This window comes from Calliopsis andreniformis, chromosome 9, assembly GCF_051401765.1.
Source record: "Calliopsis andreniformis isolate RMS-2024a chromosome 9, iyCalAndr_principal, whole genome shotgun sequence".
Lineage (NCBI taxonomy): Eukaryota > Metazoa > Arthropoda > Insecta > Hymenoptera > Andrenidae > Calliopsis > Calliopsis andreniformis.
The window spans coordinates 11,822,758-11,840,501 of NC_135070.1; the positions used below are offsets into that span (position 1 = coordinate 11,822,758).

The following is a 17,744-nucleotide window of genomic DNA, read 5'->3' on the forward strand; positions in this document are numbered from 1 at the left end:
TGTCGCTCCTTGTGTTTTGAAATTAGAATACAGGGTATTTTAGGAAAGGGTGTTTTATTTTCAGTTTAACTCTTTCGTGATTGTGGACGTTGGAATTGCTTTACAGTACTGTACATTATAGTTAGATATAGCTGATGTTAGGTGCAAAATGGTTAATGAAAGTGATATATTTTTCAAGCATTTATAACACTGTATTAGGTATGAGTTAATATACAGCTCAACACTAAACTACACTATTATAATTAATATAACTTAAAATATAAATGCAATGGTATCAATGCAGTTTGTTTGGTTGATGATGAATTGATTTCGTGGTTTGGTCTCTTCGATTTTTAAAACAGATGAAAACTATTGGTTCTATACGATTCTTCTTTCAAGGAGAGCATGAAGCTATTCCAGGCAGCCCAGAGGTCCATTTGGAGACTTTTCGAAGGGCTTCGATTAAAAGAAAAGGAAATGAAAAATTGCTGCTACATCTGTTGCTCTCATAAGTTTACCACTGCTACGTCTGAGAAATGTCCACTGTACCACTCGAAAACTTTTTCACTCTTTTATACGAAACTGAACACCCATTCCATTTATCTATCGATTTTACAATTATCATCCACGGGTCACGTTCCCTCCCTATATTTTCAAAACTGTCCAGTAGCATGGACAAGTTTATAGACAGCTCTTTATGATCGAAATACGATTCGTGTTTATCGCAAAAGTTCGCTCTTGTGTTCGCCAGTCTCGAATCCATTTCCGACGAGCAAACCGATCGATCTTCCAAATTGGCTCCATTACACTTCGAGGCAGGAGACAAGGAGTTCAGTTTCCCGCGCTTCGTTTTTCCATTTCTACAGTTTCGTCGAAGTGTCGATCGCTCGGGGCAATCACTTTTCGATTCGACTCGTCGCAAAGATGGAACCGCGGTTGTTCGGGACGGGAGATGAGCAACGGAGGGAGGGACGAGTGGCCAGTGGATCAGAAAGACAGCAGGGAGGGTCTGTTATCAGGGAAGGGCTTCTCCTCGGGAAATTCGCTTTACCAGACAAATGCACTGGCGAGACGACTAGCTGCAAGTGGAAAAGGACCAATCTCGAGATATAAATAGGGGATGGAATAAGGTCGAGGAGGAATGGTGGGACGGGTTCCGAAAAATTCCCGAATGCTAGGATCCCGTGGATCTCATTACGTAAATGGGTAGGACGATTCAGCGCGAGCCCCAGTTTCTTGGTATTCGTTTAATTACAGCGACTTAACGTACTGTCTAAGATGAAATATGAGCTGCGCTAAGTTTGCCAGTGTATGTACGTGGTTCATAATATCGCGAGTGATCTAGGTTGCTAATTAAAGGACACGCTTTTAAGCCTCTGAATGCAGCCAGTTTTGAATAGAAATTTACCACTGGGTTCTTTTTCATAGTTTTACGTTGCAATTGCAATGGAAATCTAAAAGCAATAAATGTTCAAAATAATTAGTATCTGGAACTGTAGTATATATTGTGTTAGCATAATGAGACATCCACTTTGAAAGTAAAACTCCATCGTGAATATTTCCAAGAACTTCATTTCGAAATAACAAATTACCAATATACGAATAAAATTTGTAACATATAATAGCACAAAAGTTATTTCAGTTTTTACTGGTAACGGGCTACCGCGTCGAAGTGGACATTATTTCAACCAACTGCCATAAAATGAGAGTAATTATTTCACCCCCTTCTTTACTGTCGACTGACTTTATGGTATAGGTCGTTGAAATTATCTGAAGGTCAGCTATTATATGAAAGATAAAAAACTGTATTATACCTACCATTAAAGAAATGTGAAAGTAATTTTGATATATGATCTGCTTTCACTCGCAAAAGAATTATTAGAAATATATTACCCTCTCATAAATATCCTACAATTTTAGCAAAATAAAATTTGCTCGAATCTATAAAATTAGTGGAGATATTCCAGACGACAAAACTTAATGTTCCATCCCAAGTATATATGACTCACGTTAAAGGGGTTGGCTCGTGCAGTCTAGACTAACGACACTTTCGAATTCGGAACTTTTCCTTGCTGGTCCACTTTCTCGCGATTTTGATCAGCTAAATTAACGTGAAACCGATAAACCCTCTCGCTTTATATTTAAATAACTGCTTGAAGAGGAATTGCGTTATTAAATCGATCCAAAGCGGTGCTCTTGGATCAGCAAGTTCCGCGAACTCCTCGGAACCAGCAGCCAGCGCGTTCTCCGAAAGCTCTAAGAAGCTTTGGTCGAAGAGAAATTTCCGATCTTAGGCAGACGGAAACTTAGACGAGGCTGATAAATTTGAACAGTTCCCAGTCTCGCCACCATCGAAATTTCCCTTTGAGTAGAGTTAATGGTGAAAGGGCAGAGGTGGTTTCATTCCCTCGGCTGAACGCGTCGTCGTCGGTTGTAAATGCGTTGGACGAGAGCGCGGGCGCGCGCACCTCGCAAGCATATTTCTCAGTCCGACGTTATTGTCTTGTAAAAGGAACGATCAGTCAGCCCCCGGGCGCACTCTCGTCCGGAATTTTTCTCTTCCCTTTTTCTCAGCGAATTCTCTGTTCTCCTGTATTTGCTTACATTTTTCCTCCCGGGAATGGCCCTCTCCATATTTGAAACTTTGTTGGAGGGACAACGCGACTTTTAGCTGTCGAGCCACTGGGCGCTTTATAAATTTCACCTCGCCTGTGTTTGATTATTTCTAGCTGTAAATGTAGACTAGGATACGTGTATATAGCTACCTGAGAGTTGCACTTTTTATTGAATTTTTGCCAGATTGTAGAACTCGTCTAAGTGAATTTTAGGTAATAGTTTTGCTAGATGTTCATGATTAAAGTTTCTCGACGTGCTTTAACTTCTTGAAAATATGAATATTTGAATATTTGAAAATTTGAAAATTTGAAAATTTGAGAATTTGAATATTTGAAAATTTGAAAATTTGAAAATTTGAATATTTGAAAATTTGAATATTCGAATGTTTGGAAATTTAAATATTTAAAAATTTTAACATTCTTATCCTATAATCTAAGTATTTCAGGTTCATCCAAATTTCTAATTTTAGTCACATATATTAGAAATGAAGTTACAACGACTATTTAAAAGATTATCTCCTCCACATCGTTATGGCAACACAGAATGTAAATTCTCTGTATCACTTAGAACCAAAGTTAGATATATGTTTCAATGAAGTAAAATGAGAATGGCACACATTAGAACGCGTTACGGTACGCCTTGAGATAATCGAGAGACAGGGGTCAGTACGCTCCGCAAATGAAAACGTTCTCCACTTAGGGATTCAGGCTCGAAATGCCAGCCACGGTGATTGTTCTCGGCTGCCCTGATAAATGTTACCACCATACTTGTTCCTCCAATGTGTTGTGTATAATCCGGTTTAATCTCGGATTAGACGCATAAGCTACGGCTTAATCCAATGCGGCGAGAACGTGTGTTGCCCATTTGCATACGCAGCCGAGTCTTTGGCCCAGTAATATCCGTGAAGATGTTGCTCAGCCACGCTAACGACTAAATCTCCGTACATATCTTCCGTTTCATCGTCTCGTTGGCTGTCTCGACGAGGACCCAGGGCACCCAGACCGTCTATTAATCGCCGTTTCGACTTGAGAAACGTATTTTCCTCGAACTGACAACGACGAGGCGACGAAGAGGGCACGGGGATCGCTTTATGGCCGAGCCAAGATCCATTTAACTTGGCTGAAGGCGTTACCGCGGTAACTCTACAGGGAACATTGTAACAGTTAACGAGGAAGAGCGGAGCTTATGATCCGGACGATGTAATTCATGGTAGATTTAACAGAGGAGCCCAGTCCGTCTTGGTGCGACCTCGTCGTCGTGTCTGAGGCTAGTGTTAATCTGTTGGTCGAACAAACGGGATGCAAAAATTATGCAAATTGTGCGAGGAAGCTCTGTGAACCTTGTTATATACTATTTTGCACGTAATTAAGAGTAAAGTGTATAATTTTAGTTTCAATTTCTGGTTTAAAGACGTGTTGGAACGTCGATCAATTGGATCACCATTCAAGTAGTAAACTTGTTAGGGGAATATTCTCTATTCGTTGCAAGGTAAGGAGAGTTTTGGGTTAATGTAAATGAAATTGGGGTGAGAAGTTTCAAGTAATGTGATTTTAATTCTACTGAGAGTAGTAAAGGTACCGTTTTCAAAGATAAGTACTTTCTAGTAGGTGTTACAGTCTTGTAGCAATGTTCTCTGGTTATTGCTAGTAGGTAAGCATGTGCATATGTATGTATAAAGTAGTGTCTGACTTGAGACTTATTCTACTGTCTCCCCTATGTCTGACTTAGCTACTGAACGTCGACAGTAGTATAGGTAAGTCATAAGTCAGACATTTCATTCGAATTTCTAGCATTTGCTCAGCAATTAATAACTCTGAAACGAAACCTCAAAATTTCGTAATTCTTAATTTTAGACTCCTTTATTTTAGCTTATAGAACCTCTCTTTAAAGTATTTCATAATTCCTAACCAAGTTCTGAAATGCACAATACGCAGTAGGTACTCAGAAGAAGTAACAAAGCAACAGAATAAGAACAGAGGAACAAAATAAGAACTATCTCATTCAAACCAGCAGTTACATATGTATCGGTCCAACAGGAAGTACAATTTCTCGCAACCAATGGATAGTAGCTACCCATTCAAAGAACGTGCTGCATTCCCGTGGGCCATTAATGCAAGACGCGCGAGTAATCGGCCGCAGACAAACGATAAAGGCGACGAGACGGTGGATCCAGAAATGTTGGCTCCCGTGACCAAGGAGGAAGGCTATCAAGAATCGAGCGAGAAAACCTTTCGCAGCGATGAGTAACACCTGGTTCTTCCAGGCTCTCCTGGCGTACAGCCGGTACTTACATCGTCCAAAGACCAGCCACGACTGTCGGCCGTTAAAATGAAATACTGGAATGATTTCTAATGTAATGGAGACCGAGCTTCCGCCAGGCTGTCAGCCGAGGAAACCCGCGCGGCCGTATCGCGGCTTAAGGATCGTTCCTCGAGGCGTGTCGGTGGAATGACTAAGCGTTCCCTTTCGAATATTGTTCGCCGAATCGCCGTGGAAACTCTACCCTCTGCCGCGCGAGGGCTTTTTACGAAATGAACTTTCGATCGCGCCTCGATCCACGCCGCGGAACTTTTCGACGAATTTTGAAGTGTTTTGAGGGCGACCCAGGGTCGATGGCTGCTAGCAGGAATCACAATTTGCCATTAAATCGGTGCCCTGAAAATATCGCTCCCGTTCGGTCCGACGAGCGACTAAATTTTTTTAACTCTCTCTCTGATGAGACAGATAGAGGCGCGCGGTGGCATCTTTTTGGGTCAGCTCGGGGCGGAGTGGCTTAAAAATCAGCGGAACTATTTCACAGCTGACGGGCCATTAAGGTGATAAACGTTTAATGAAATTTTCGAGTAGACACTCGAAGGTTCGCTGCAGGATTTTCTGCTGGAACATCCTTGCTTCGGGAGGGATACAGCGACTTGCGGTGAGACCCGATTTATCTCGGGAATCTAGGAGTGCTAGAGAGAATACGTGCATGGGAATGGCAACAAAATCGAACTTGCTTTTTAAAGTATATATTAGGGTTTGTGCATCGATAGTATTTGAAGCGACTTTTATTCAGGCTAAAAGTGTAATTTTAAGTGAATTTTAATTTAGTTACCGAATTATTTGAATGTTTTTAAATATGTGTATGAGATATAGATATTTACACTAGAAACAAAAGGTGATAATTATAGACCTCTAGAATTAAATATATAGAGGACGAACGAGAGAGTAAGGATTCATTTGATGAGCCATTAATATCGCGAGATCAAATCACTGAATGTTATTCCACGAAAGAACAATATTTACTACACAATACTGATTTTAACGATAATTGCTTTTATAGATGCCGTAAACAATAATCATACGCAATGAAATGCAGCAATCGTTATTGGTAAATAGTCAAACAGATATAAAGCAATTTCAATATTTTTGAAATACCAAATAATTCCAAACAGTCTGTCGTTAAATACACGTTAAATTTCATTAAATACCATTACTCAACTGAGAAACATTTTATTAGTAGAATTATTCAGAACAGCTAAAAGGAACGCATAAACTGCCAAACTTCGATAAAAATAATTATTCTAGCTCAAATATCTGTCTTCTTAGATCAGTCACTAAATGGATAAAATTACTCACTAAATCTCACTATGTCGAACTGTTTTCCAAGCACATCAAAAATTCTTTTTACGTTCGACAATTCGACAATCCTAGGGCGATATCTCGAAACTCGAGCCCGAAGTTTTCGCGTTACCTTTCCAACGTTCAAGGAAACGTAGAAGTCCGCCCTTCTCGTCCATTTCGCATATGTACGTTCGAAGGCAGCACCGATAAGGCTGGTTCGCAAATTTTGCCCTTCCCCAAAGTTTCCACGAAGATATAGTCCTATGTTTTCACGGAGACAATATACAGGCGGCGAAATTCGGGGAGCGTGTCTGCGCGGAGCACAGCCAGTATCGATAAGCCGAAGTAGCCGCGAGCTAAGTTCTCTTAAGCCGATCAAACTGGAGCGAGTTTATAGGGATAGCCAAGTGTACGGGTTGCTCAGGCTATCTTCCTTCAATCTCACTTTGATAACTTGTTAGCAGCGTTAACTGCTTCGTAAAATTGGTATCGGAAAGTACTTGGGGGATATCGACGAAGATACTGATACCTGCCAGTGTTGTCTTACAACGTCCTGCGGCTGATATTGATTGTTGATATGGCTGAATTACACACTTTCCCTTGGATGTCGTACTTCGGCGAACGATAATGATTTCTGGAGTTACAACCTTGGGGATTCTGAGTTTCGACATTCTGAGAGTAAATGTTTTGGGTTCTAAGCTTCTAACACCTTGTTCGGATTACATACTTAAGTTAGTTGAATTTAATTTCAGATTATTTTACGAACATGAATCTGTTATTTATTTTGTCTTAAATATTCTTATAAGTTTTTAGGCTTATTTTCATTGAGCAAGTTACTTGGATTCAAGCTGTTTGAATTCAAGTGATTTGAGTAATCTGTATGAGTATATATTTTACTCCTATTTTGCATTAATACAAGATGTAGAAATATTTAGAAATATCCAAAAATGCAAAAAGCTCAATTTCACATGTTTCTGCAATTACTGCCTTTCTCCATACTTGGACAGTATAGTAATACGAAGTGCCTCAACTCTCAACTTATATAATGTATCTGTTCCAACTGCGCTCCAGGAATGCTTTTGCTACTAAATACACTACTTACACTTTAAAAAACGATGAAACAGTTGAACTAAAAAACGACACCCATAAAACACGACTTACAAACATTGATATACTACAATTCCGTGTACTTTTCCTCCATTAAATTATTTTTTATAACAGACTCCCGTGAGCCTCCATCCCACTACTTCCATTACAACATTGACATCACACCAGGTGAGACTTAGTACACCGTCTTAACCCGCCCCGAATGGAACTGTGAAAGAGTTAATGTCGGTCCACGAAAGCTCTCCACGATTTATTTCTCTCCTCCCGACCGATGCTTAAGTGCCCCATTACTTTCTCGAACTCGCCCTACTCGCACCACCCACGTACACATAATTGCGCCTTCCAGATATCCCGCATTTTGGGAAACTAACACACTAACACACGTCTCCTCTCTGTTTCAGGTACGTTACACGCGCAGCCTCTACGAACCTCTTAGCAGTTCAGCATCGGTGAGCCATGAAGCGATTCAACGCGTTCATTTATGAAAATAGCGAGAGCACGCGACGGTTTGCGCGGTGTTAACCGTTCGTGCCACTTAAAAGCCGCGTTAATCGTCGGAATAATTCACTCGTGCCGCGAAAATTTCCGTCCCAAGCTCGGAGAAAAATCATTAGTCAGGGAAATTTAATTCTCAGCTTCCGCGGGATTAACCCACGGTCCGCGGCAGCTTTCTCCGAGCTGGATGAAACGAGCAACTTCGATTCCCAAATAGAGAACGCGGATTTCGTCGGTGGAACTCGCTATTTTAATCCGAGATTTTTCCCAACGATTCCATTATCCCGATAGACTGCCAGCGTTTTCATCCGATCCCCCACCCGTGGAACTAAATAGCCCCTCCAGATAGGGGGCGGTGGTGCTAACACGCGCTGTTGGTTATCGTTAATTCACGGTCTGGTATCGAATATCGCGTCTGACCGACGCGTCCACGCGGTTTTCCCTGTTTCAACCGTGTGAAATATTCACGGGCCTCGTGGACAGTGCGCAAGTCGGACTGAAACATTCAGAGGGTCTGGGCAAAATCGAAAGCTTCCAGCGCGGGAAATCTGCGCGGAGGGTCCGCGATAAAAGGTGTATCGAACGTGCTGGCTGAAAGCACGGGCTTGTCGAGGGAATAATGAGTTCGTTCCGCGATGGACTCGTGTGACACGCGTCGAACGTAGTACCAGATAGGGGAATCATCAGGGCGCTGGTTCGTTACGCGTCTGACCATTTGTGGTTACACGTGGTATAGTACTGCCTTGGTAAAAGCATGGATTTAGGATTAATTAGAAGTTCGTTTTTATTTCCATTACTTTGATGGAAATTGGCCGCCATGACGACAGCTACCAACGATAAATTTGACTCGATATGGTCACAGCAGCGCTCTTGTAATCAGAGACTGATTAGTAGACTGCAGATTTTCTGCAATTTTATATTTTCATGATCACGGATATGGAAATGGAAGCTAAATAAAAATTTGCTTCATCTTTCAAATACTGTAATTCGAACTGTATTCTTCATATTTTTTATTCTTGATTATTATTTGCATTTCTATAACTTTTCACACATTTCAAATTTCATAATTGCATAAAAATCTACAGTCTACTGATTAGTATATATTTCTCTCACTTTGGGACGCTTGATTGCGTGATATCCTACGTTCTCACTCATTCTATTATATTTATTCACTACTCTCTCCACTTCAGTCATTGCAGCTTTCGTGATGAACTGAAACGCGTCAAAAAGTATACCAGTTTGCGTTAGAAGCACAATCTGTCCCCCAAACTGTGTGCTTTTAACAAGACAGTACTGTATTACGCTTGTGTAAGGGGAATGGACTCAGGGATTAGCGACTGGTGTCTTTTCCTCGGGTCCGAAATAAATGGACTGTCTCCTTTCTACAAGTCAGAGTCACGGACCTATGAAAAATGAAGGAGATTAGGTTGAAATGAATTAGGCTCGCGAGAAGTGGGCCACCAGTCGAATTGTTGGCGACGAATCGCGAGAAGGGTTAGAGGTCGCCTCGTCGTTAATATCGGTCCGAAGTTTGCGTTGTCTGGTTGCGATTAATTGGAGCGTCATCGATAACGGTGCTATCAGCGTTCCCAGGGAAATGTTAATTCTACGTAATTGCCTCTCGTATATCATTCATTCGTTACTGGAGAGTCGCGTGCGAAACGGCGTAAATTGAGATTTACCTTTACTGCCATTGTTTCTTCAACGAGACTAACGACGTTTGCTCGATTGATTTAATGGTTCTTTAATCGATATTTACGAAAGTGAGGATGGAGAGAGCAAACGATTGTGTTGGCGCGGTGATGTCTTAATTTGTTTGGAGGGAGTATAGTATAGCATTGGTTTCTAAATGTTGATTGTAGAATCAAATTTGAAAGATACATATGATAGTGTCAAATTCTTCATAATTGTACTATCTTCTAATTGCTTCGATAACAATTTTTATTACAGAAATTCTTGATTTCTGTTAAGATACTAGGTATATATTCATTACAAAGTTAGACTGCAATATTGTATTAAAACAGTGTGACAATATTCTTTTCTCTTCATCACATAAGTCTATTTTAAAAGACTTTTCTTTTATTGCAGGTTCCAGAAAATATTTTTGAAATGATAGTACTATAAATTTTCCCTCTACAATCTTTTCATAAAATTTTCACAACGGGATACATCTCCTAAAATAATGCTATTTCAAGTGACACTAGCGTATACTCTCTGTGTTGATTCTTAAGTGGTAAGAAATCAGCTGATGGGGTTGGTCGAATAAAGCAACAGCTTACAAAGTAGTTTCAACTAGTAGGTGGGGACGTTATCCTGTGGTTGTTCATCAATCGACTATCGGGTCTGATTTTGTCGAGCAATCGATTCGGCCCACGAAGTTACGGTTAACTTTTTCCCTCCACGTCGTCGCGCGGGATGTTGGAAATACAAGCCGAAACTTTCTTCCGGGACAAAGTTTCCTCTCCCCTTGTTCCTTTTTGCCTTTATTAATTCGACTCGAGTACGAACCGATTAAAAAGCAATCCCGTATTCCGTGAGTTCACCTTCGTTTTTCCTATCGTCCGACTTTTTTGTCCTTCGAAGACGTCCGTCAAAGCGAGGGATCTGCTCGATAAGAGGTTCGCCAACTTGTCGAGGAAGCAAGAAAAGGGAAAAATTTCGAGCTCATTACGGAAACTTAAAGTTTCTCTGTTTCCAGAGGAGAGGTAAAGAAGGACAGGAGAAGGACTTCTTAAGGTGCTCGTCTCTGAACAGCAGCCACTTAAGTATTCATGTAAATTCTTTCTCTATAGGTTGGCCTTCGATTCTGCTCGTCCAACTGAAGGAATGACCCAGAATTCCCTCGTTTCATTCAACGTTAACGTAATAAATTTTTTTTAAGCCACCCAATAGAAGTAATCTCTCTACTGATGTCGATGCTTCTGGTGAACCTGTGACAATAGTTGAAAGATAGTTGAAACTTTATGAGTGAAAATGTATTCAGGAAATTCACAATCTTTTAAATTATTGATCTATGTAAATTATTCATGAATATTTATGGTGCTGCTTATAAAAGATCGAATCTATTGAATATAAACTTCAATGTCTAGCTTATCCGAAATCTAAAAGTATAAATGGTAAAATGATAATTCTACAGATCGAAATTAATTGGAATACAATTTTATGTCATGTCACATCGTTTTCTCGAAAACTGAGCTTGAATTTTAGCTGAAAACATTTATATATAAATTCACTTTAAGGCGTTTCAAGAATTCCCCTAGTGCAGACACATTTCTACTTCGCAGTAGAACAAGCAAGGTCACTGGTCAGACGACGAGTGTTTTACCTCGTCTATAGTTTTACCTTTACCTTGAGCAATTTCCTAGGAAACACAGCACGACACCAAAAAATTGTCTCCCACGTTTTCGACGTATTTCTTCATCTAGAATCGCCATCTCTCTTCTCGTATCATCAGTCCACGAACATCTTACGTAACTTCGCGCGCTCACGAAGATCCCCAACAAAGAGGCCAAAAAGGAACCGTGGCTCTTGTTCTCGTCGAGTTTTTAAGGCGGTGCCGTGACTGGCCAGTTATTTCGTCTTCCACTTTCTCTAATGGCCAGAAACTCGTTACTCATTGTCGATGGTTAGAGTGGCGAGGGACCGCGGAAACTTTTCGAGAGTCAGTCGGCGTTCCCGTAATTGCTCGGAGCTTCGAGGGCGTTTCATTTCGTCGGCTATCCTCGCAATCTGAAATCTTGATCTTTTTCACGCGCCTGCGCTTCGGGCAACTAATTCCACTAAACTTCCGATAATTCTATTCTTCCCAGCGAATTCCTGCGCTTAGTTGCAGCTAGCTCGATACCGATCAAAGATGAGCCAAGTTTCGGCTCCTTTAAGCGGGGGCAATCGTTTCCCCGAAAATGCCTGGAATGTCAGAAGCGATGCCAGCGAGAACCTCGAGCTGAAATTTGCATTTATTAGGCAGCTTATTGTTTCGCGCCGCATAGTTGCGTTCTTTCCCTCCTAACGTGTCACGAATCCACGATCCCATCGCGAAAGCTCGCTTCTGCTTTAAACCTCCCTTAAACGTTGCAATCTCTTCGTCTGTTGTCTGGTGGGAATGAGCAGAATTTATTCGAAACGTTTTTCAGATAGATGTTGCGGGAGAGTCGAGAGCAGGGCTTATTAATATGGATGTGTTTAATTTTCTGCATAATGGAGGGACCGACCACCGTTTCCCTCGATTTCAGCAATCATTATTGCGCGAGGCTCCCGAGAGGAGACTCGATTAACTGGAATCTCGACTGAGCGAACTAATTGAAAGAATCCTTTCTGCTGGTCTCCTTTTTCCCTCCCCCTTCAGATCTCGCCACCCACTGCTTCTTCTCCGTTTGAAGTTTTCTTGCCGGCTTTCATGAAAGAATATCAAGGGGTTTCGAGTTAGCTTGAAATCTCGGCGAACTCCTGGCTCTTGGAACTACTTGGACGGTATCGAAAAGCAAAGAGCCAAAGGTCCACGCTTCGGAACTTGTTTCGAACTAATTGTCTCGCGGGACTTTGGACGTGCACTCCGATAGATTAATGATCTTCTTCACGAAGTGCCCAGTCTTTAACGGCATTAAACGCTGCCGAGAACTTAAGCTGATTATTCTTGTCGTTACTTCGCGGCCACGTCGAACGCCCTGCAGCCTAAAAATGTTAATAGCCTTTCGCTTGGCGAGAGATCGACGCGAAAGGAGCGGGAAGTCGCTCGCGGGGGATCGTGTCGGTCGATGGGAACTTCCTGAGAGACAGAGTAAATCTTGTTAAGACCTTCGCGATCGTCGGGCCGCGCGGAAGGGCTGGTGGAATTAAGCTAATCATTGTTGGCCAGCAAATATTTGGCAAACAGTCCATCTCGTTCCCATTCGACATCTCCAATTTGCCTTCTCCTCGAGCTTCCGTAATTGGCGGATAGTCTGTCTAATTAGTAGCCAAGAGATGGTACCTGTGATCAGCCAGTTCCTGCCTCGTTCCTCGGGCGCTGAACGAATCGCAGATTCTATTTGGGAGGCAGCGTTCTCGATTGTTTGTTTTGTATGATGGTGAATGCTGAGAATTGAGAGGACTGTATAGGTGCCCTTTTTGGCGATGCAAGTTTCACCGTGGATCGTTTGAAAAGCGGAGTTTCTCCTTTGGAAGGGAAATTTGATTTGGTTTGTTAATAGGGTCGTGCCTCGAGGAGAAATGTTTGCAGTGTACTCAAAATTCTATTAGGGCGTTCTATAAGTTCAATAAGGTAAATTTTGTTTTGTTAATTCAATGATATTCTATGTTTTAATTCTTCGTGTAGGTGCCTGCCTGTTCCATAGTATGAGCTATTTTGTAATTAATCTATTCTCGAGTATAGAGTTTTAATATTTCCTTCATTTATGCACTGACTAAAAGTGTGTAATTATTTTCTGGATTCACGAAAGAGGTTACCTTGTTAAACATCTGATTTAAATAATAGTAAAAAACTATATTACTCTACTTCATTATACTGAAATAGAGAACGTTGAAACTATCGTTGAAGGTACAAACTTCGAGTAAAAACATTTTCCGATACAGTATAATTTTAATTAGAACTAACAAGCGATATCAAACTTTTAGCCAGTATCGTACATTGTTTTTACCATCTAAATAACGCTGCCACGAACCAAGCAATAAATATTTCAAGTTACGCTTAATTAAAGTACGAAGTTAACGTACAAATTATTACTCAGAACTATTTTCATACTTTTGCAGTGACTAAACTCATTTCATCCCACATAGATAAGCTTTCACAAGATAAATTAACCTTAGGGAGTCCAAACTTCTGAAAAATTTAAACGAAGCTATGATTCACAAAAAATGTACACTACTTTAACCACATTTGTGCATAATTATTAAATACAACTATACTCCGTGTACAAGAAAATGCTGGAAAGCGTGCATCGAAAGCGAAAAAGTCATTTTATGAATAAACCTTGGGTTTCCTAGGGTTAACTCACTTTCCCGAAGTAATATATTCAATTCAAACATTTTGAGATTCAACAAGCCTCCCTTATTCAATCGTAGAATTCCGGTCCGACGATTCTACCCAGAAATTCGTTATTCCCCGTTTCCCTGGTGCAACAAACTGAAGAAGAATCGCGAGCAGCAGCCCTTACGAGTGCGACGTAAACATCCATCGACGTTTACCCTTCTTTCCCCATTGCGCCCCTTTTCTCTGTCTGCTCCTCCTCAGCCACGTTTTGTCGCCGCAGCTCGCGTCTGTCTCGCGTTGAATTACCCTCCCTACAAAGCGATATTTATTTGTTTATCCCTGGCCTGCTCCTCCAAGCCGTCCGCGTCGTCGCGAGCCTTGATTATTCCCTGAAACCTGGGCAAGACGAGGGTGGATCGCGACAATGAACGGCGGGGAGGAGAAATTAAAGACGGCCGGACGGTGCGTCGCATTCAACGCGGCGCGCTCGTTCCGCTCGCGAACGACCCCTGGACGAGACATTGTGCCCTCGCGAACGTGTCCCATTGTCACCTGCAGCCCTATTCAACAGCCTCGCATTCGTCGGCGGAAGCCCTCGTATATAGTTCGGTAAAACATACGAAAGGGACGCGTCGTTGACCTGGACATATAATTGTCGAGCTCGCGTGCAAGTTTGACGCGACGAGCGAACGCTCCGACGGACGCGAGTTCCGCAGTGGCGAATGCATTTGACGGGTTTGAACTTTGGACGCATCGGATAGTAGAATACAGAGGTCTTGAATGGACTCCGTGCATCTTGTGGTGTGTCGTACACGCATGAATGGTACCTTTGTTATTTATGGAGGAGACTTGTTCGGCTGGTCGATTCTAGAGCGCTGCTTGTGGCTTCGGGAGTTAGCTTCTAGAGTTGACGATATTGGAGAGGCATGCGAGGGAGCTATAGTGTGTATAGGAGATTGTTGCTTTTCGGGAGTACATTATGTTTCTTTAAAAGTGTTCTTTCGCTTTTGTTGTTCACTATTTTTGGGCAGGGGAATTGAAATAGTGCTTATGTTGAATGTAGATACAAAATGGTAATCTTGTAGCAATATGGATGATGAAGCTTAATAGATTATTGTATTGTAAAGAAGCTTAATATATTATTGTATAAAGTGTCTGGGTTATAGATTGAAATATCATATTTTAATGATTAATACACTTCTCAAATTTTTTTATTATTAGGACCACTTCATTGCTTGTTTTCTTGCATAATATCTACCACTTGATAGATATTTCCAACTCTATCGCGTCTTAAAGAATTATTATTACAATAAATAGTATGATACTACAATGACTAATGTAACAAGTTGTCACTAGATATATGAAAGCTACAAACATCACTCACCAATATCGCTAAACCGATCCACGTTGTAAATTTGATACAACTACAGATGACAATGCGTCGCGCAAAAGTTTTTTCAGCCGATCGAGATAAAAAATTTGTCAAGGCTGTGAGCTGCGCAGCGTTTCGAAATAAATTCGCAAGAGGGAATCGATAATCGAAACGCAGAGCATGCTGGTGCCGCAGCAAATGTTGACTCTGCGCCTCAACTTTTCTAATAAAACTGCATTTGATTTGGCTCGGTTTCTCAGTCCTTCCCTCCGTTGGATGGCTTGAAATATTTTTGCCCGATAGAAATTGCTGTACCTCATGCTGCGGAACTTATAGCAGTTTCATGAGAATAATTGCGAGGATTATTCGATCAGGTCGCAAGCGTTTCTATCCTCCATTAGATGAACTCAAACGACCCTGATTGGCCAACTTTTCTAATAAAACCCCGACATTCCTTCTCTCTTTCGTTTATGGCCGTTTCTGTTTGCCACGGGGCATTAGGTATTTTGTATGGGGCTCGTATAATTCCATGCAGTGTCAATTAATGCAACGCGGGCCGTTAATTTTCCGCGAATTCTATTTGAGCCGGACTTAAAATACGCGGCTCATCGCGATACGTATCGTCGAGGTTAAACGCGATAAACTCGCTGTGTCGGGATAGTTGCAACAATACCCGAACGTTTATCAATGTGACGGGTTTTAGAACAATGGGGTTATGTATAAATTAACTTCGTGCTAATTTACACGGACGGGCTTTCATTTGAACGACAGTTATTTATTAAAGATAAAGCGCTCGTGAGAGAATGGCCCTTTCAATGCAGACATACAGAAAAACCTACCTTTCTGCGATATGTGCATGGTCACTTCAGTCTAGTCAGCTAAGGACAGGGTGTTCAGATACAGGGTGTTCAGCTGGTGGGAAATTTGAGGGATAGTTCATGAAAATAAAACAGAGATCGAGAATAGTGAAAGTGCAATTGAATTTATATATTTTATCTGTCATTTACATTATCAGTGTTTCAAAATTGGTTAAATTCGAAGAAAACTTGGTGAAAAGTTCCATTTCAAACGTGACTCTTGTAGCAGGGGTCATGCCTATCTACGTATGTAGTGACTGTAGAAACAGTGACTATCTACATATTAACCACTGTCTAGGTCTAAAGTACTGCAATCCTAATACAATCATAATAATGAATGACAAGTGATTCTTTAAGCCAGAGGCTATGATACTCATTGCTTTCTTTAAATACTTCTATGTCTGTATACTAATCCTATCGACGAGACTTCTCGAAGCGAAATTTCACTAAAATATTTGTCACAGGTCAGAGTGCACCACAGTGACGATGGCTGGTGGTTTGCATGCTTCTTCGCAAGTAACACGAGGAGCAGCGCACATTATCCTGAAGATGTTCCTGGATTAGGGTCTTCAGTGCCCATGATGTCTCTTAGTTTTAGATTACACTCCTCGGGAAGGCGACACGAGGTCTTTTGCTCTTTGACCAAGAACAACTGGAATCCTCTTAAACTGAAATGCTTGAATTATAAACAATACGTTAGTCGCAGTTAATGAGCAACAGCGAAACAATTATTTGTAGTATGTGGGTCAGGAGGGGATGGCAAATGGAAACGGTGCTTCTAATCATGGAATTACATACCTTCTAGTATGATAGTATTACGTTTAAAATTTGCTACGCTTTCGGTACTGAGTCTGCCTACAGCAGGAATCCAGTAACGTTGCTAATTAAAGGAGCAAAACCAACGAGAGGTGGAATTCATTGAAAACGCAAACGCGAGGATCATTAGCATTGCATTCTCTCTCGAGGAGTCGTAGAAACGGTTTACTGGAAATTGGGCGACTCGAGGCAGGCTATGTATCGTTCCAAGCCTCTCAAGATCGCGATTCCATCGAGGTTAACAGGGAACTCACGGAACTGGCCCAGTAATAGAATCTCGAAAATTCCAGCAGTTTTTCTGCACGTCGCCTGTTTATAGCGAGAAGCTCGAGAAGGTCTGGATAGCGTGGGATTGGTGGGCAGGGGATTTGAGGGATCGCGGCTGGAGGGATTATGCAAAGGATTCGTGCACTCGATTGAACTCACCGCACCCTCTTCATCTTTCCCCACTATTTATCCACTTTTTCGTCCTTTTCTTACCTCTGACATTCGAACGTCTCGTTATCTCTTCGAAGCGTTTTGATATATGATCGTCGTAATATCTCCTCCCTGGTTCATTCAGGATCCGACGCTTTCCAGCGCTGACTAATGCTCGTTTTAAACGTCTCTTTCGGCCACAGAGCGTGGTTCTTTTGTACGAAGTATCTGCACATCCTTGGATTATTTCCTCGAAGAACGCTCTCGAGACTAGCGGATATCTTAGCCGGTCGAAAAATCCTCCTCGTCGTAGCATTCGTTCCACGTGAAAATTGCATCCACTTACGTAGTCGTTAACGCCTGCACCCTCTGCATTCGTTTATCTCGTTACGAATGGAGCAGTTTCGCACCAGCGGCGTTATCACGCTCGCGTTTTCTCGGTATCTTGTCGCTCTCGCTGCTTCCTCCTCCGTGCTACACGAAGACGTCTGGCTCCACAGAGCGACAGAACCTC

General features: G+C 41.6%; 1 protein-coding gene across 1 annotated transcript in view; it reads left to right on the plus strand.

Annotated features, from left to right (window-relative positions):
• The window catches only part of Cpx (synaptic transmission protein complexin), a 265,288-nt gene that overhangs the window by 36,504 nt on the left and 211,040 nt on the right, over positions 1–17,744 (plus strand). The window lies entirely within an intron of this gene.